This window comes from Mirounga leonina, unplaced genomic scaffold (assembly GCF_011800145.1).
Source record: "Mirounga leonina isolate KUSES-001 unplaced genomic scaffold, KU_Mleo_1.0 Mir_129, whole genome shotgun sequence".
NCBI classification, from domain to species: Eukaryota; Metazoa; Chordata; class Mammalia; order Carnivora; family Phocidae; genus Mirounga; species Mirounga leonina.
This window is the reverse complement of record NW_023270323.1, coordinates 45617598-45638638: the sequence shown is the minus strand read 5'-3', so window position 1 is coordinate 45638638 and position 21041 is coordinate 45617598. Positions and strand designations below refer to the sequence as shown.

At 36.2% G+C, this 21041-nt stretch overlaps 1 pseudogene; it reads right to left on the bottom strand.

Annotated features, from left to right (window-relative positions):
• Positions 1-17684: 17684 nt before the first annotated feature.
• Positions 17685-21041, bottom strand: part of LOC118010893 — a 3900-nt pseudogene continuing 543 nt past the window's right edge.

Sequence of the window (21041 nt, the reverse complement as noted above, 5' to 3'; positions counted from 1 at the left end):
GATTATTGAAAGATATGAATTAATAGTCATCATGTTGCCTGTGAAGATGTTGTTTTTATAGATTGTCCCTGTAAATTTCTGTTGTATATCACTCTTGGGGTCTTTCTCCTTTTATAGAAACCCGCTTAATATTTCTTGCAGGGCTGGCTTAGTGGTCACATATTCTTTCAGCTTCTGCTGGTCGTGGAAGCTCTGCATCTCTCCATCCATTCTAAATGACAGCTTTACCGGATAAAGTATTCTTGGCTGCGTGTTCTTCTCATTTAGTACCCTGAATATGTCTTGCCAGGCCTTTCTGGCTTGCCAGGTCTCTGTGGATAGGTCTGACGTTATTCTGATGTTCCTCCCTCTGTACGTAAGGAATCTCTTCCCCCTAACTGCCCTTAAGATGGTTTCCTTGGTTCTAAGATTTGCAAGTTTTACTATTATATGCCGGGGTTTTGGCCTGTTTTCCTTGATCTTGGGAGGGGTCCTCTCTGCCTCTAGGACTCCAATGTTTGTTTCATTCCCCAGATTAGGGAAGTTCTCAGCTACGATTTGCTCAAATACATCTTTTAGTCCTCTCTCTCTCTCCACTCCCTCCAGGATTCCAATTATTCTGACATTGGAATGCTTCATGGTGTCACTTATTTCTCTGATTCTATTTTCAGGGATTCTGAGTTGTTTTTCCCTGGCCTCCTCTTTTCCCTTTTTATCTATTATATTGTCTTCCAGGTCGCTTATTCGTTCTTCTGCCTCAGTTACCCTAGCTGTTAGATTATCTAGATTGGATTGGATCTCATTGATAGCATTTTTAAGTTCTGCCAATTCAACTTTCATTTCTGCCCTTCGAGACTCTATGTTGCCGTTAATTGATTTCTCCATTCTAGCCATTGTCTTCACAATTGCTAGCCTGAATTCCATCTCTGACATCTTGGTTATATCTGCATCCATTTGTAAATCTGCAGCATAAGTCATAATCTCTGAGTCTTTTCTATTTTGGGGGCTCCTCCTCCTAGTCATTCTGTTGATGGGTGTTTGAGGGAATGTATAGAGTCCAAATTATTGACCAGAACCCAAGCAAGATGCACCTGTTTTCTTGGGACCTTAGGGTTGCTGGCCTCTTGTTTTCCCAGCCTGTCTTCTGCGGGAGGGGCCTGCCGCGCTGTTACTGAGGCAACCCTGTTTGGGCGGAGTTGCCCTGCGCCCCTGTGGCAGGGGATGGGCTCAGTGGGAATCAGTCTTTGGGGCTTTTGTTCTCTGGCGCCTTTCCCTGGCGGCTTTCTGCGTCTCTTCCGCGAGTCAGAGCAGAAGAGACCATTTCCAACCCTCTGCCTCAGAGCAGAGAGACCTCAGTCTGTTCTTCACTGAGCTCTCCAGGCCACACCGTCTCTGTTTCTGTCTGTGCTGCTATAAACTGCAGCAGCCTGGGTTGTGCACCCCTCCACAGCGCTCCCAGTCCTGCCTCCAGGTCAGGGCGCGTCTCTGCCCTTTGTGCTTCTAAAACCTCCAGCTGTTCCCAGTTCCCAGGCGTGACCCCGCCAATCCAGGTTTCTGACACGGGGGCTGCAGTTCACGTGCGCGCGACCCGGACGCTCCGGGTTTCCACCCCGGGGGCTGCCCTAAAGTCCTTTCCCCACCGCTACGGGTCTGCGAGTCTGTGCCCGTCCTCATTGCGCGAGGCTCTCGCTCACCGGCGGTGTAGGGTCCCCATGGCCAGGCTCCCTCCCGCTGCCGTTTATCCTCCGATATCTGCCCGCGGAGTCACGGCTCCCCGCTTCGTACCTTGAAACCAACCGCCTGTGATATTCTGCCTGTAGAGATCCAGATCTTCTTACAGCTCAGGCTGGTTTTGTGGGTGCTCAGAGTGGTCTGGTAAATATCCAGCTCAATTCAGTTCAATTCAATTCAGTTGAAATAGGGCCCCCTACTCCTCCGCCATCTTTCCCCCCTCCTCCCAATGCATCATATTTTATAGTATTAGCTGAAACACATTTTGGGAAAAAGAATTTCCATGTTTTTAATTAGCACTTTAAAGTATTTTATTACTCCCTCCCCCAAATTCAGTTCCACTGGTGTAGGGGAATATTATTGAGACAGAATCAACTTTTTCTTTCAGGGTTGAATTCTGAAGAGTAATACCATTTTCAGTGAAAATGTAAAATATCTTAGAGTGCACAATTTTTCATTCATTCATATTACTATTTACTTAAAACGTATTCTGTTTCATTCTAAATATTCTATATTGATAAGCCAGCTTATCTGAACAAAAGAACAGTAATGTCTAAGTAGTAATACCTCCATTATTGATTAGGTGAAATACTTCCAAGGGAGACAATGACAGAGTTTGTTTAGATGTGCTCATTCATTCATTCATTCATTCATCAAATATGCATTGAGCCCCTGCTATAGACAGAGCAATGTTCCAATCCGAGCAGTACATAAAATTACCTGCCTTTACAGCACTTGAATTTCGGTGAGAGAGACCACTGTTAAATAAATACAGCCAAAATATAAACAGTGTTTTGGCAGAGAACGCTGAATGATATAAAGGAAAAGAAAAGGAAGCATGGGTCTTAGAGGCTGGTTTTGTAGGGGAGAGGTGGATTCTTGTTTGATTAGGGTGTTCAGGAAAGGATTTGTGAGGACGTGGTTTTTGAGCAGAGATCTGAATGAAGTGAGGGTAAGGACGAGCTCTGTAAATTCCAAGGAAAGAGAGATCCAGGCAGAGGGAAAAGTAAGTCCAGAAGTCCTGCATCAGATATATGATGAGCATGTTTGAGAAAAGTAAGGAGATGAATATGATACGATCACAAAGAAAGAGAGGTCTGGTTCTTAACTTCACCATATTTATAATATCTTAGTGCCTATGACAAATTCCAAATAGACATCCTGTAGCTTTCATTTTGAAAGGATGACTGGCTATTGGATGGAGACTATGGAAGTAAGAACAGATATCAGCAGACCAGGAAAGAGGGAATGAAACTTTAGGAAAATAAGACTAACGTCTTAGACTAGAGATTAGTGACAAAGGGGCCATTGTCAAACCTCTGTCAAATCCCCAGTGGCTTTTACTTCTGGCTTGTGTTCTAGTTAAAAGCAGTGTTGTCTTAATCAAGAAATTCATGGTTTTCCTGCAACAATTTGTAATCTTTTCTAGGTTAGATTTAGATTGTAAGAGTTCCTGTTTTAAAATAAGTAATTTTAGGAGCGCCTGGGTGGCTCAGTCAGCTAAGCGTCTGCCTTTGGCTCAGATCATGGTCCCAGGGTACTGGGATCGAGCTCCACATTGGGCTCCCTGCTCAGCCAGGAGTCTGCTTCACCCTCTCCCTCTGCCTGCTTCTCCCCCTGCTTGTGCTCTCTCTCTGTCAAATAAATAAAATCTTAAAATAAAATAAAACAAAATAAGTAATTTTAAACATTGTCTTGATAACAATACCCACAGCCCAGATTCAGCTTTTAAGCAAGCTTATAAAGTTTTTGTCTGATTTAAGCTATTCTATTTCAGGATGTATAGGGAGAACTGGTAATTCATAATATTCTGTAGGCAGTAAATTCAGTTGCTTTCCTAACAGGGTAGAAGTTAAGGTTAAATGAGATAATGCACTAGAGAGCACTTTGATCTCTTTAGAGGAAAGTTATTATGTAAACTGTTGTATTTCTCTTGTTCTACATTTTATGTGGTTTATGCATATAACCACGCCATTTAACATGCTTTTATAAGTATTTTCTTTTATACCAGCAGAGTTATTTCCTCATTACCAGACAATGTGAGATTGGCTCTTACCCAATATTTTACTTTTGGTATATATTGTTTCTCTCTAAATACGTGAAAAATTTGCCCACAGAAGACATTTGAATATGCATGATATTCTTGTCTTGAGAAAACACAATACATACGTAGTATATTAAGAATTGATTATTCACTTCCCAAGAGAATTCACAAAAGGAATTTATTCATCTTGTAAATCCTTAGTGCATCTATGAAATGATCCAGTTATGAAAATATTCCATTGAAAAAGTTATTTATGAATATTTCAGCTATATATATATGTATATATGTATATATATATATATAGTATAAAGAATTGTATTCATGAGTTACTCTAGCACCTTCAATACAGTCTTCTTTATAGAACTTCTTTAATCTCTGCTTCTGGTCCTTCCTGGTAAAAAAACATCATACTACATACCTCAGGGATAGAAATATGGCAAGACAAAGAAACATTTTACACTGTGTCCTGTGAGGGAGCTAACATGATATGCTCTGTCACCTGCCATTTTGCATATCTGTCAGAAATTCCCCCAGGTTTATCTGCAAAGCTTGATTTCTCCCTGATTACCTCTGAAAATTTAGCTTCCTCTAATCCAACTTAAATATCTCAAAATGTAATTTAGTGATACTATTTTAAGACTGTACTTTAAAATCCAACTGCATTACTATGCCAAATAATTTTTGGCCATGAATCCATTCATTTCTGTATTAATTCATCTATCAAAATAGTATGAGAGACACCGACACGAGACCTATGAAGTCATGAACATGAAGTCCCTTCTAATGAGAATCTCATATTTCAGTGATGGATAAAATAGTTTGTATATATACAAATTACGTATACACATATACACACATGTGTGTATGTTTATGGGTACATAAATGTGTATACATACACATAACAAAAAAGGCTAAGGTAACGATATGAATAAAGTACTACATTATTTGTATATATACTGAGGAGACTGAGACAGTAGCAGTAGGCCTCCTTAACTTAGCATTTTCTATCGGGGGTACTTACCAGACTTTACAAAGTTGAGTAAGTCTTGGATTGAAAAGGAAATTGTAGGATGACATGAACAATACTAGCTTGTATTCTCTGACTAGAAATTTGTGAGGAAAGAGAAAAAGAAAAGAACACTTGCTCTGAATGCACTTGTACGAGATGGAAACTCCGTAATTAGAAAAAATATATGCATATAATTATTTTACAATTTGTCATGGAACAAACAGTAAATAATATACTGTGAAATCACCAGTTGTTTGCTTCCAGAAGCAGCTGAGAATCCTTAACAAGTGTGGACACAAAAATGCCTCATACAAAATAGATTTTCTTCTGTAGTACCAGCATGCTTTTGTTGGCGGATATCAAAATGCATGCACTGATACTGGCTTTTAGTTTCTGTTTCTTTCATTTGATAAATCACAAAATACATTTGCCCTCGTTTATGCAAATAATAATCTTCACGTAATAACCTTTGGGGAAGGATAGATGTTGTTCCAGTAAGTGCTGCTTGATATAGCTAGGTGTTTCGCGTGGTTCATACAAATGGCAACTAGCTGCTGGTACAGCTTCTGCCTCTCCCACTGGAGTATTTTGTGCCTGGTTCTGAAGGACCGGTGGCCTTTCACTCACAATCATCATGGTTTTAAATCCCCTCTGATGAAAGAATCACTTTCTGCTTAGAGCCTGAGATGACAGTGGGTCTACCCACTGTGTCCACTCTGCTGTTTCCTTTATGCCAATGTTAAAGACTCTGCTCTAGCAAGAGTTCATGGATATAACTCTTCAGTCCCTTCCTACTGAAATCATGTTATCCTTCCAAATACAGCGGAAGAAATGATTAAACTTGTGCTGGATGTCAGGAAAGCCTTCATAGAGGAGACATGAGTCAGGGCTTCAAGGCAGAGGAAGCACTTTCCAGCACAGGAGGTGCAGAAGACTGACTACATGATCATTCTACAGACACAATGCACAATAAAGGCTAATTCAATGAAGGACTAGACTCTTTCTTAGCTAACTGTGCATGATATTTCTCTCCCTTTGTCCCACAGGACTTTCAGAGAAATCGCCAATGCAGGAAAAGAGGGCAGAAGAACAAGTTCTCCCTGGCTTATGGTTCTTTGCACGTGATACTACCTCTGCTTGCAACAGTTTACTCCTCTCCCTACACAAAGCACCAGCCCCACCTCTTATGTTCACACTCTTCAGTTCTCAATCTGATCATCTTTTCATGAAATCGACCATCAATGGCTTGAATTCGCCCCCACCGGCATTCGGGCATGCCATATGTGCCCCCGTGGCATTCTGTAGTTTCCGGTTGTAGCGCTGATCTCACCCCATGTCCTTATCCTTCCACTTGCTTGTCATCGCCACCATGCCAGGAAGGAAGGGACAGTGCTTATTTTGTTGTTGTACAAGCTAATACCTGACTCCAACTTGACCTATAGCAGTATTTCTAAACCCTTCTGGAATGGTTCAGGGTCAACATTAACTGCTCCATATTGGCATATTATAATATCCAAAAGTACTCCATAAATAAATAAATACATGTATCTATGTAGGAAAGACAAGACCTACTTTCAGTTTACTCGTATCCACTTCATTTTCGATGAAATCCACTTCTTTGTCAGGACTGATGGCACCAGTGCTGATATTACTGAACCAAACCAAGTTTGGAGTGTTCAGTCTTACTATAACTTCAATGGTAGCTAGAGGTTCCCTCTATCTCTAAGGATATGGAATGAATGAAATTCATGCCCTCTTGACTACATCCTGGTCCTGGAAACTTTCTGTCTTTGTCTTTGTGACTGTTACAAAGATTTGTGTTCCAACTACTCCAGATGCAAACATCAAGATTTTCCTATTATCTCTTGCAAAGGGAGGGAAGTAGCTACCTTTAGAATAAGGATGCGCTCTCTACTGGGAGTATCAAAGCTACCAGCTAAAAAGAGTTGACTCTCTTTCCCCAAACGAACACCCTATTGAAGTAACTGAAGAAACCTCCTACCAATCTTTGTGTTTTCTGTTTCTTCAGTAAAACACAAAGATTGGTAGGAGGAGTGATGAACTACTGAGGGATGAGCAGTGATTTTTACTGCACTGAAATGTTAATGTGAAAATTTGACACATCATTCCGATTGTTCAGGTTGGACAAGATGTGTGTTCTGGAGGCTCCTGCATTACTGCCTTCAAGCTTGTAAATAATGCAAGATCACTAATGAGAAATGGCTGGTCAGCAATAACATGTGATGATATAAACTAAGCATGCAAATGACTAAAGCTGGTATAGTCCTTTGAGTGTTGGGGGAAAAAACTGAAATTATACTCAAGTGGTTTTTAGGTTAAGTGCTATGGTAAGCATATTGTTTTAGGAAAATACTATTTCACTCCTCAAAGGCGATAATGTAGTTGGCAAAACATTTGAGTTCAATTCCTGAGCTGATTGGATTCTCTAGGAGGCAGAAGCTGAGAAAAAGTTAGCAGTGCAGATTTATGGGATAGTGCCATCCGTGAAGGCAAAGGAGATCAAGTATGAATGGGCAGAGGAGCCATCAGGCCAAGATGCAGAACTACCAAGGGTATTACGGCGTGCGAAAGCTCTAGAGTGAAGACTGCCCGCATGTATGAACACCGTTAGGCTTTTAAGCCACCACTTTGATCAATCCGTGTCTGGGGATTGCCCAAGAATAGCATGACCTTGAAGGCTGAGGTAGACTCCAAAGAACCGACAGCGGGAGGCTTCCAGATGACCCACATGTTTGCAGTTGGACAACAATTCTGTTTTGGGGGGGAATCTGAGCATTTCGTATTTCTATATGCCACAATTCCTAATGTGAATTTTTTTTTTATTTGTGTTTCCCTGGCTACTTTATTTTAGAATGCATCGAATACATAAGAAAGTTTGATAAATATTAATCTTGAAGCTTTAAAACAAAGACACCAAAAAATTTTCTAATACAATCCACTTCTAAAATACTGGCTAGAAAATTTTGCTGATTTGACAAACATAGAAGACAATAAATTATTTAATGACATGGATTTCAGATGTTAATATTTTAGAATTTAATATAGTCAATTTATCTAGATAATTAATTTTTATGAGATTCACCAATTACAAATTCTATTTATTTAATTTTTATACCCCATATAACATTCTGTCAGCATCTGATCAATCACATTTGTATGTTTCAAATGCAATAGCAATTTATATCTGAATAATTTATTAAAATGTATCTCTTAATTTTATAGTTAGATGACATGAAATATGTATAGAAAGAATGCACAAATGAATGAATAACTGTGGCAAAGAGATTTTTTTGAGACAAATATTTAAAACTAAATGAAATTTGGATTATATATGCATTTAATAGCACTGAGCCATTAAACCTTAAAAAAAAGAATGACTTGTTTATTCCATTTGCTAGAGAGTTTTGTGGTTTGGAATATTTCTAAGCAATACTAAATGCATTAGACATCTAGGCAGTAAAAAATAAAAAATAAAAACCCTTCATATTCTCTTGATGAAAAATCTCCATAAGTCCCAGAATTTGCCATTGCTTTACTCCACAACTCTCATTTTGGAAAACTCTTGATTTTTAAGTTCTCTTTCTTCTTATGTATTATAATTTTTGCCATCATTTTATGTTGAAATGGTAAAAAACAGTCATAGCAAAATACTATTTTCCTTAAGATTTTTTCAGTTTTTAAACAGAAGCATATTTCAGAGAAGAAACCTAGGACACCAGTGAATATTTCTATTCACTTTTTGACTAGATGCATTGCAAGCATTATTAACAATAGTTCATACTGATATATACTGTACCAGATATTGTAACTCAGCACTTATCACAGGTTCTCTTATTTAATCATTCCCATGCTGCTATCATATAAATGTTATTATTCCTATTTACTCTGGCACAGAGAAGTGGGTGATGTGCACCAATTTACTAAGTAAGTAAACTATAGTGTTAATATTTGAAACAAAATTTGTCTCACCTACAGACTAAGCTGCCTCCGCAACATTATCTAAATATACTTGCAAACAAATAAATTAGTTTTTCATGCATTTAGTTACATATACATGAAATCACATTTGCTAACTGATAAGGAATGGAAAAGCAAAAAGGTAGCAGCTCTGATGTTTAAAAGGGAAGAATTAAATCACCACGGAATATAAAAATAATTGTCTGATGTCTAGATATATGAAAGATAATACCAACCTCATAAGTTTCTTGTGAGCATTAAACGAGAGTAACTGAGATAAAATAAGAGAAAATGCTTATCAATATTCTTGATGCAATGTGATCACTCAAATATTAATTTCTTCCTATCCATGCCTGCCTTCTCAGTGTAGGCAAAACCAAAATTGACCTTTAGTGGTAGCCTAAAAGATACCAAAATAGATTTTAGAAAAAAAAAGGTGGGGCAGTTTAGAGGATAGGTAAGTCTTTCTCTACTACCTTAATGATACAAATTAGATAACAAACACTAAACCACAAAATTATTCTAAAGAGGTACTACCTTCGTGGAGTAGGTCAAAATCTGTGGAGTCAGCCAAAAAAATATGATTTCAGTGGAGGTTGTTAATTTGTTCTTTAAGATAAAATTTTAGCTCAAAATTAAATTGCAAACTTTGAAATCTGATGTTAATAAGGTTAATTTTTCCTCCCAACACTTGAAATTTTGAAATGATTCTTTCTTATTTGTAATGAACTCAGAGTGTGTTCACAAACAAATCTGCCCTTTCTGAAATATTGGAATATTGGAAAAAGTTGATTAAAACTTCTGGTAAAAAAAATAGACCCATAAATTCCAGCCCTTGCAGTAAGAAAAAAAAAAAGTCTTACAAAGAGAAACCAAAAATCACAAATATTTGCAAAATAAATAATTGCTTACAAATTGTGAACTTCAAATGAAAAAGCACTAGAACTTAGACAACAGCCCAGTGTTAAGAATTCCGACTGTGGAGACAGAAGCACTTGGATTTGACTTGTATCTTCCTGCCCTACTAGTTGTCACACAATAATCACATTAGCCTCAGTTTGCCATTCTTTCAAATGGGGGTAATAATATTACCCCCCTTTTTTTTGAGTAAGAATTAAATGAAAGAATGCAGGAAGCAAATCATATGACACGGTATATGGCAGGTAAAAGAAGCTCAGTCAATGTACATTCATGTATTCACAAGGTAGATGTGTGATCAATAGTCCAAATGAGAAAATATAGTTGAAAGTTGTAAAATGCTTACACATCAAGAAAAGTTTGAAACCCATATGAACAAAACTATGCAACTTTTCCACAGGCTGTAGAGCAAAATCTGAATAAACAGGAATAAAAAGAGTGATATACCATGTTAGTCACATAATACTTTTCACCAAGATAGTCTAAAAATTCTTTGCAATTACAACCACAATTCCACTTTACAAATTTACAAATTGATTGAAAACATATGTGAATGAATGTTTGCATGAATATGACTAAGTCATTTTTTAAAAAGAATAACAATAATAGTAGACATGTCTTATCAAATGGCAACATAATCTAAGATCTTTTAGAGAAGTGTGGTCATGACAGAAATATAGACAAATAGATACATGAACAAAATACAATTAAGAATGTATATTTTAAATCAGGAGGGAAGAAATGGATTTAGGATAAGCAATGGTCATTTGGATAAAAATGAAGATAGATCCCTATTTTCCATCTTATAGAGAAATTAATTTCTAGATAAATTAAGGAACTAGTTTGAACAACTGAAACCAAAAATGTATTAGAAGACATATGGAAGACCATTTTTATAATCTTAGAGTGTGGAAAGCTTCCCCAAACTTAACAGAATCCAGAACACATGAGGGAAAAATATTGACAGATATGAATACACAAAAAACTAAATTTTACAAAAGAAATGAAGCTAAGAAATGTGTGAATAACTGAGAAAAATGTTAACATATTGAAAAGGGTAACTATTTATTTGTGCCTTTGTATGAACACTGAAAATAAGGACGTGGAAATCTAATAAAAAAGTCAGAGTATGCAGTCAATTACCAAAAATAGATTTTAAATAGCCAATGCATAGGTGTTTAACCTCACAAGAAATAGAATGAATACAATCAAAACAACAAAAAGATATCACTTTTTACCAACTAGATTATTGAAAATTAAGAAGTCCAAAATTATTCAGCGTAGAGGCAATGCAGAAAAGGAATGAGTGTTGGTGGAATGAGACTGATACAATGTATTTTTTAGAGAGTAATGTGACCAAATCTATAAATACGTTTAAATAGTGCTTGTACCCTGACTCAGAAAATCCACTTGTGATAACCATTTAAACACAAAAATGTATGCATATTTCACCAAATATATTTACAAGTATAGTCATTACAGCATTGTCATAAAAATAAAAACTAAACATCAATAAGGAAATTATTACAAAAACCTTCAAATATGCATAATACTGAATTATATGCACAGCATGGAAACATTTAAAGATATATTGTTAGATATAAATTCATACATCGTCATAACTGAATATTAGAAACTTCTTAAATATCAATCAGTAATAAAATTATTACATTCATTTTTATATACGTGTTACCAAATTATTTACACCATCACATGGTGAAATTTAAGGTATGCTATTTTGTGAAATAAGAAAGTTCCATAATAATAAACATGAGATTACTCCATTTTTGTTACATGTGCAACCAGACACACGCATCCACACCCACACATGTGTGTACATGCACTCCTTTAATTGTGGCTCCACCATCAAAAAGGAAATGGGAGGTGGCAGGAAACAGAAAGGGGTTTTGGGCGCCTGGGTGGCTCAGTCGTTAAGCGTCTGCCTTCGGCTCAGGTCATGATCCCAGGGTCCTGGGATCAAGTCCCACATCAGGCTCCCTGCTCAGTGGGGAGCCTGCTTCTCCCTCTCCCACTCCCCCTGCTTGTGTTCCTGCTCTCGCTATGTCTCTCTCTGTCAAAAAAATAAATAAAATCTTAAAAAAAAAAAAAAAAAAGAAAGGGGTTTTATGTTTTCATTTTATATTTTTTGGTATTGCTTGAATTTTTTTTTAAGCAACATTCTGTTTCTATGTAGGAGTGATGAAGACAATACCAACTATGAAATTTTCTCACACAAATCAGGGCTTTAAGTCATTTGACTCTCTTGATCAACTTTCAGATTGTTGTTTCTTAAACTACATTCCCAAAGATATTAGTGTCTAATGAATTGCACCAAATGGTCCTTCCAATAAAATGGAATATTGGAATTTTCCCCAAAATTCATTGAAAAATAAAAGTTAGTAAAATACACTTTTCTCAATTTTGTGTTGACTTTTAATTATGTTAGCAAATCTGTGGGAAGAAGAAACTATGGAACTAGCAAGCAGGTAGATCTGGGTTGAAATATTAATTGTCCTATAAAATGTGTTAAGAAGTTCCATAACGTAGCTAGTATATGGCTTTAGTCAAAGAGGATGCTCAAAACACAGTAGATATTAGCATCATTTTTACTCTGAAATGCTACACAAAACAATGAAATAGAGGCAGTGAGCTTTGTACCCAAATTCCTTCCCCCTTTTTCAGTGTGTAAGGATACCACTGGACAAGGGGCTACCAGGCCAGTGACTCCATTTTCTCTAGCACTTATATGTGGCCTGGTGCCAAGTTACTGCCAACATAAATGTGTATAAGTTTTGTGTTTCACTTGTAGTCTGAGCCTTAAAGGAAGTGGATGGGCCTCCTCTCCTATTTATTTTTATTTTTAAAATTTCAATATAATTGACATACAGTGTTATATTCATTTCAGGTGTACAGTGTAGTAATTCAACAATTCTATACATCACCCAGTGCTCATCACAAGTGCACTCCTGAATCCCCATCACCTGTTTCCCCCATGCCCCCACCCACCTCCTCTCTAGCAACCTCTCAAAACCACCCACCTTTCTCTCTACCGTTAAGAGTCTGATTTTCTATTTGTCTCTTTGTTGTTGGTGGTTGGTTTTGTTTCTTAAATTCCACATATGAATGAAATCTCATGGTATTTGCTCTGTTGCAGACTAGATGCAGAGGATTCTGAAGCTTTCTCAACCAGGGCTCTTATCTACACCACCAAATACAGAAAATGATTTGATTGACTAATCTCAGTTCTCCCAAGGATCCACGTAAGTATTAGTATGTTAGATGCCTAGGAAGAAAGTTAATTCTTTATATAAAATGGATGCTTTAGGGCATTAAGGCTTAATTGTCTGAAGAATCATCTCCCCCACTGAGAAAGGCTGACCTGTGTGGAGCCACAGGATGGAAATGATGTAGGTTCCTGAATCACCACATAGATTAAAGAAACTCACAACCAACAGGACATCTGTGTTAGGTATTTACATAAAAGAAAAATAAGTATCTAGTTTGTTAAAGCACTGGAAAACTGATGTGTATTTTTTATCACAACTCACATTAACTAAATTAAAACAAATAATAGATCCTTTAGCCACAGTACTGTGTAATTGTTTGCAAAATCAACAAGTCCATGTAATATGCCAGCTATTGAAATAGGAACTGGGACCAAAATATTCATAAGACACATTTATATCTTAAATTAAATTTGGTTTAAGAGAGGAAGAGTAGAAATATACATATTAAAATGATTTTTAAATATATTACTATTTATCAAGAAAAGATGTAATACATATTGTTAACTGTTTAATAAATTTCATTAAATGAAAGAATACTAATAATCACAAGTAGCAATTATATAGTACAATAAAACTGTAATAAAAATAAATATATACATGTCTTACAAAATTAAACAGTTTAAAGGAATTTTCAATAAGGGGAAGCTACATATGTGCCATTAAACTTCAAGGTGAACTAATGGAATATAGATTATGTCTTGCAAACTTTCGTGGTCAAATCACTGAAAAACAATCATTACATGTGCTTGAGGATAATTCTGCCTTCATATTAGGGACAATAATGCTTTTTTACTCATTCATTTAAAATATTTTAAAACCTTATTTCCTTCATTGTTTTAACCCCAGAGTAATTGTTTTTTACTGAATTATTCCATTAGTTTTTATTGAAGGATATCACAAGATTGTTGTATAAAATCAATGTAGTAATGATTAAGAACAATTCTATTACATTGCACAGGCATCCTTTTTTATGAGAATGTGTAGAGAATATTATTTCCTGTCTCTATTAGAGAGAGGTCACATACTTTCCTCAGCTAAAAAAAAATCTTTAATTTTAATATGCTGACTTTATTTTGATTTCCTGGATTTTGCAGATAAATGCTTTTTAAGGCAGAGACTGCCAATTGCCTCCCCTAGCACCCCCAAAATTCATTCTTCCTTTCTTTTTATAGTAATAAGAATTCCAAACTTTAGAATGCATACTTTAACTAGTACATTGATTATAACATAAGAAATTTGCTAAACTTATCATCAAATGGGTTCTGTTTAGGGATGAAACTGAACCATGAGACATGGTGGGAAAATGTGTATATACTAATACAATATCTAGAACAGTTAGGTATCTCCAAACTACTCAGTAAACTTCACTTTTCTCCTTCCCAAGAAACCCCTCTACTGTGCTCTCTGACATTTTTAAGCTGGGATAGAAAAGTATACCAGTGCACAACTATGAGATTGGCCAAAATCTGGAACACTGACATAACTAAATGCTGGCAAGGATGTGGTGTAACTCTTTCATTGTTGGTGGGAATGCAAAGAACTTCAGACACTTTGGAATACAGTTTAGCAGATTCTTACAAAAGTAAAAGTCCTTTTATCATAAGATTCAGGAACTCCTTGGTGTTAACCCAAAGAAACTGAAAACTTATATAAACAAACACAAAAACCTGCACATGGATGTTTACAGCAGCTTTATTCAGAATTGCTAAAACTGTTCTTCTTTTTATTGAGACACCTTTGACATATAAAAATTTTTTATATTTAAGGTGTACAACTTAATGTCTAAATTTGCTGAATTATTGCTCCAGCCTCGTAGCTGGTAACCATATCCAAATTCATTCCTTTTTTTTTCCACAGAGGATTCCAAATTATCTGTTGATAATGTAAATAGAATCATGTGACTTCCTTGTCTAAAACTCCTTAATGGGTTCTTATTCCTATTAAAATAAAATCCAAACACCTGACTTAAAAGGATCTGTATGATCTAGTTCTCCTCTATTCAAGGTCACCTCTGCCACTTTATCTTTATTTATGATCCATACACATGGGTCTTCTTATGGGATCATTCTGAACCTCTAACATCTCAAATATATTATTTCTTAACGTGTTTGTAAAAATAATTTTATTTTTGAACATTCTTTCTTGTGCCTTTATATAGCTGAATCCTTAATCTGTTTTAGATTTTGGCTCAAATTTTTCTTTACAAAAATTCTTTCCATCATTAGCCTTTCAAACCTAGACCCTTCTTCTTCCATCATTACAATCATCTATCTCAGATTCTTGTTTTTTCCTTCCTAACTTTAATTATTTTATATTTTGTGTTGCTATAGTCTTTTTTACTATTTCCTCCACTACAATGGTACCCACATGAGGTCAAGGGCTAGATCCGTCGGCTCACAAGTACACCTCCTGAGATAGCTCAGTGGGTGCAAGAGACAATTACTTTGTATTTCCTGAATGAAAATAAAATTCTTGCTAAAACACAATTCCTGAGAATTTGTGCTGGCCGGGTATTAAACTGCTAATAACAAAATAGAGGCCACTCTACTCACATAACTATTTATAATAATAAACTTGGAGAAGTTACTTACCATGGGACTTTAAAAAGATCACAAAATAATGTGCTAAGAGTCACTCACATTTTCTGATAACAAAAAGTTAACTAGATTTGATTCCACACATAATATATAAGAAATTAAAGGCTGTGCCAAGTTTCCTGCTATAAAATTGTAAGGGTATGTTTTTCAAAGGCACTGGCAAAGACCCCTAAGCACCAGAGTTGGATGTCTTCAGGTAGAGCCAGGATTCTCTTCTATAATCATCTGCCATTGTTCCATTCTAAGTTATCTCTGCTGGGGTACCCCCTTCTTGCTTCAGAGGACTCATTACTAAATACAAGTCTTTTATCATTGTCTGAGTCCTGTAAGACCTGAATTTTTATAAATTGATTGTTATGGAAGACTTCTTTTCTTTTTAATATCTTCTGCTTAAAAGGAGCTACGTGTTTTACATTTGAAAGAAAGTAGCTGCGTGATGCCCAAGTTCTTGTTTTCTCTAACCTGAGAAGTGTGTGTATGTGGGGGCGGTGGAGGAAGGTGTGTTTCCCACTGTAATCAGCAGCCTCTGCTACTGGGTGATAGGAGAGGCTTTTTAAATCTCTTTGATGAAATGAGCCATTTTCTGCTTGGCCTCGGCTTAAAATGGATCCCCCATGGTGGAGCAGCAAAAGCATCATTATACAACTTCCATAACACTGTTAAATTTCCCGCTAAGAAATGCAAGGAAAATGTTAGAGCAGTGTGTTTAATCACTACATGGCAGATATTGTGCTGGGATCCCAGTATTTACTCACTTTAAGAAATACATTTTAAGTGAAAAACATTCATATTACAAGAGCAATTTAAGAACTTAATAGCACCAGACTACAAATTTTTATTTGTACTACCTTTAATACCAGTGGACTTGGACATAAACAATAAATAACTTTATATACAAATGACTGATTATCATATTATGCTTACCAACATATAATTGAAGAAAGGTACGAATCAAGAGAATGCAAAACTCTCCATAAGCATCCAAAAAAAGTTTCTGAGAGGAGAAACAATTAGGTACTTATTCAAGTAATAAAGAACAAGATACTAAAGACCACAGGGAATAATGTGAAAAACAAAGTGGACAGCTTTTGTCATAGCAACAATATAATTAAGGGTTTAAACAAGAACTAATCTCAGAATTTATTCTAGGTATTAAATAGGCTGTAGAGAATGCCCTAATTTATTTCCTAATAGAACTAATATTAATTAAGCAACTAGATTAATACTTACATACAGTGACTGCTTTCTGGGCACACAGCAGGAACACAGGCTAAGAAGAACACAGGAAGTTAGGAACCAGGTAGAAGGACTGGTTAATGAACATAGAAAGAGAGGTTTCTTTCTACTCTACTTCAGTTGGTTCTACAGTTTGATTGTATGGGAGTCGCCTGAAGGGATTGTTGCAGTTTAGATGGCTGGGCTCCATTCCCAGAGCTTCTGACTTAGCAGGTCTGGGATGGGACACACGCATTTCCCTCTCTAACAAATTCCCAGGTGCTGCTGTTGGTGCCGATCTGGGACCACACTGAGAACTGTAAGCCAGTTAAAGAGAGAAGTTCAACACAGCATGTTCTAATATTAGCACAGCCCCAGGATCATAGCACTATATTCAATGTGCGACGAGGAACAGTGAACAAGGTCAGAAGTCAGGAGATAAGGAAGAACTGAAGAAACAGAATTAAATTTGAGATAAGGCAACATTTTCCAGGATTTGAGTTGTTGAACAAACCAGAGGTTCAAAACTCTCAGAGAGCGTTGGCCCAGCTTAGAACTTGAGCTAGACATTCCATTGGCTAGAATTATAGGCTTTTCATGAAAAATCTTAATGAGAGATTAGACTATTTGAACAGTAGAATTTAAAGAGCATCTGCTGTTTCATACATTTAGTAGAATAGTTTGTGGTTCATGAAATTCGTAGGTTTATATAGGTATTTACTATACAATTTTAATTTGAATGGTGTGTAAGCAATTGGCGGGATCCACAGCCAAGTATATGGTCACTGCCTAGGGTCACTGTCGACCAGCAGGCTGGCATCCATGAGGAAGGGTGGGCATGGAGGAGAGCATAATGGTGGTAAATAGGAAGTCAGCACACATCTCTGAATCTGTTAGTCACCATATCTGAACTTGACAAATATCTTTTAGGGATTATAGTCACTGTTGCTATTATGCATTCCAAACCACTCATGAGTTTCTCTTTTGGTTAATTTTAATTCAGACACATAGAGGAAGGGGAGTTTCAAAAATTCGATTTCCAGCATAACCAAGCCACAGAGAACAGTCCACCACAGTCTATACCTTGTCCACTTGGTATTCATACACATCATTTTAGCCATATGTAACTTCCAAACACAATAATTTTTTAACTAACACAATGCAACTGACACACATTAAACCCAAAACATGCTAACCTACTCCCCCAAAAGTGGATACACAAAATCTTACTTTATTCACCTTGAGGTGATGTTTGTTCTTCTAAGTCATACTCCCCTTTGATATTTTCTCTCTTTTTTTTGCATTTTTAAAAATTTTATTATGTTATGTTAATCACTATACATTACATCATTAATTTTTGATGTAGTGATCCATGATTGATATCTTCGCACCTAAATACCGAAATACAAGTTTAATCACTATTAACACATCAACATACATTTGCTTTAACAATAAAAGAACAGGAGTGAAAAAATAAAAAGAATAATAATTGACACACACACATATACAAATGTTTTTTCATATACACACACACATGAGTATACACACACACACACGCACAGAGCAAGGAAGAAACAGCCACAACCACTAGACCTCCTTGTTGCAAGTGATCACGTGGTCATAGCTGGTGTTGATAATTTCCATTTTACATTACCAGTTTATTTCCTTTAGCCTCAGAAAGCACCTCAGATGATTATGGTTTCTTGACTGGCACAGTGACCCCAAATTTTATTCCTTGAGGGTCTATACCATTAAGAATCCAGACTATTTGATTTGTAGTTTGCCATTAATTGTCATCACAATATATAGGAGTAAGACTTTTGCGTTTCATTCATTTTCCCTACTTGCATTATATAGCTGCATCCACTTCCCCTTAATAGCTGGGGAAGAGGTTGAGAAAGGAGATGATCGATAAAGAAAAAAATTATGAAATAAACTAATAAGGACACTTGTAGTGACCAGTGATGATGAGATGTCATGAAGTGAGGCAGATGATTAACTCAATTCATAATATTTGAAGCTAAAAAAGTTTATAGGACAAACCTAGGATTTTTTTTAAAGATTTTATTTATTTATTTGAGAGAGAGAGAGAGAACACAAGCAGGGGGAGGGGCAGAGGGAGCGGGAGAAGCAGACTCCCCACTGAGCAGGGAGCCGATGCAGGACTCGATCCCAGGACCCTGCGATCATGACCTGAGCCGAAGACAGCTGCTTAACCAACCGAGTCACCCAGGTGCCCTCAAACACAGGTTTTAACATGGAATAAATGATCAATAGAGATGAATTTGCTAAAACGGAATCTCCATCAAGAGAGGGACTGTCCATGTAAGATATTAAACAAAGCAAGAACATACACTGAAAAGGGAGAATCTGACTTGATTTTATAGGCCCCCAGATTGTAGCACTGATGTATTTCTTGCGTTAATCAGAATTGGCTCAGGAACTGGGTCAGTACAAGGCATGGTAGAGATTGTATTGATGAAGCAAATGTAAAATGCTGAAAATAAAAGGAACAGAGGTAGTAAAACATATTGGGACTGACAATTACCTTTTTTTCCTCTTCATTTGCGTATCTGGCTTGCACAGATCCTGGTGAAAAATTAAAATGAATAATTCTTTAGCATAAATTATAGATTAATTCTTCTGATAGTCTAGCATAAACTAAATAACTAATTTGCAATCTATTTTATAATGCCATAGGGTTCTTAGCTTGAGGCCCTGGCTATTTAATTTTTGCATATTTTAATAACGAATAAAGTCCTCCAATGTTTACTGCGTCCTTCTCTGGCTTGCAGAACTTAGATCTTTGTCTTTTTCATGAATTATAGCAGCTCTGGAGTCATTAGCCTTTTTCAGTTGTGAACACCTGGAACATTTGAGCTGTCCTTTGCAGCATGGTATCTTAGCACGTATGATTATGCATTAGCCCCCAATTTTATATATTTCAAATGCTTTACAGCCTATGTTTTATTAGTTGCTGTTAAAAAACAAACCTGTAAATCATCTCCAGAATATTACCTCTTTTTTTTCCTCTTGTTTGTAAAGAGAATAAAGCAACATATAAACTAAGCAGCTTGCAATCATAGCAGGAACATCAGGGGCAGAAATCTCTATTTCTTTGAAGGGAATGCCCTCAATGTACCACCCACAATCTACCTCAAAATTTGAGCTATTTTTAGAGAAATGAGAAGTTGAACAAGAACCTACTGAAAATAACCAAATCGATATTATAGATAAAGTTATTATTCTAGGTACTTCAGTCATTCCCTGTACTCATCATTTCCAAGAAATCTGCGGTTTTATTCTATATCTATTAAGCATTTTTGAACTCTTCAGTTTTCTTTATCTTTGTAAACATAGTTCCTGGTTGGAGAAAAATTTAGCAGTCTGAAGTGTTTACATTTTTTTTTCCCCCAGAATATATACATGGCCAAACCTATGACTATTTTTAAGTTAGCGTTTCTTTCAAATTCCGGCTGTCTGACTTATTTTACTCTCAACCTAATCTCAACTACTCTACATTCCTCTGCACTCTTCTACCAAATACAAATCTAATATTTCATTGTAATATATTTTTCTATTCTGTAGCTCTCGGCTGTGTAGTAAGGCATCATATGTCTTAGCAAGGTCTTTAACTGAACTGTGAACTACACACCAGATGGAAAAGCACAGATTTACAAAACTCCAACACCAAGTATAGCTCAAATATTAATTTCTTGCTGAACCGTAAACCGAACCGTTATTATTTTCTTATAAAACAGCCATTTAGAAATGTCAGTTTTCAGTAGAACTAAGCCAATATTATTATTTTTTATTCTGTTGAACTAGAGGATCAATTATTTTTCTCTGGTCTTTGAAATATTCCTCCAGCAAGTCTTTTCATTCCTGTTCCTGCACTCAATACCCTAACACAGACCCTGATCTCCATGCTTAATTACTATTAGGGTTTTCTAGTTTCTTTTCCTGGAGTTCTTTAAGCAAAATAGTGTTCAAATAAATGTACTAAACCCCTCTCATCATATCGTCCCTTTGAACGAACACTTTTAAGGCCATTTTAACACACTTTTATCAAAATTGAATTGCTCAGGAACATATTAATTCTTATCCCATCTAATCCCATTCTGTCAATTCTGTCTATACTAAATGCTTTGTAATTAGGTTATTTCTATTTTGTAACGAGTCAGCTGAGACTCAGGGAGAAGTTAAAGATCTTGAAAATGTCACTCATCTAGAAAGTGCGGGAGTCATAATTTGATGCAAAATGTTTTTGTTTTTAATTTATG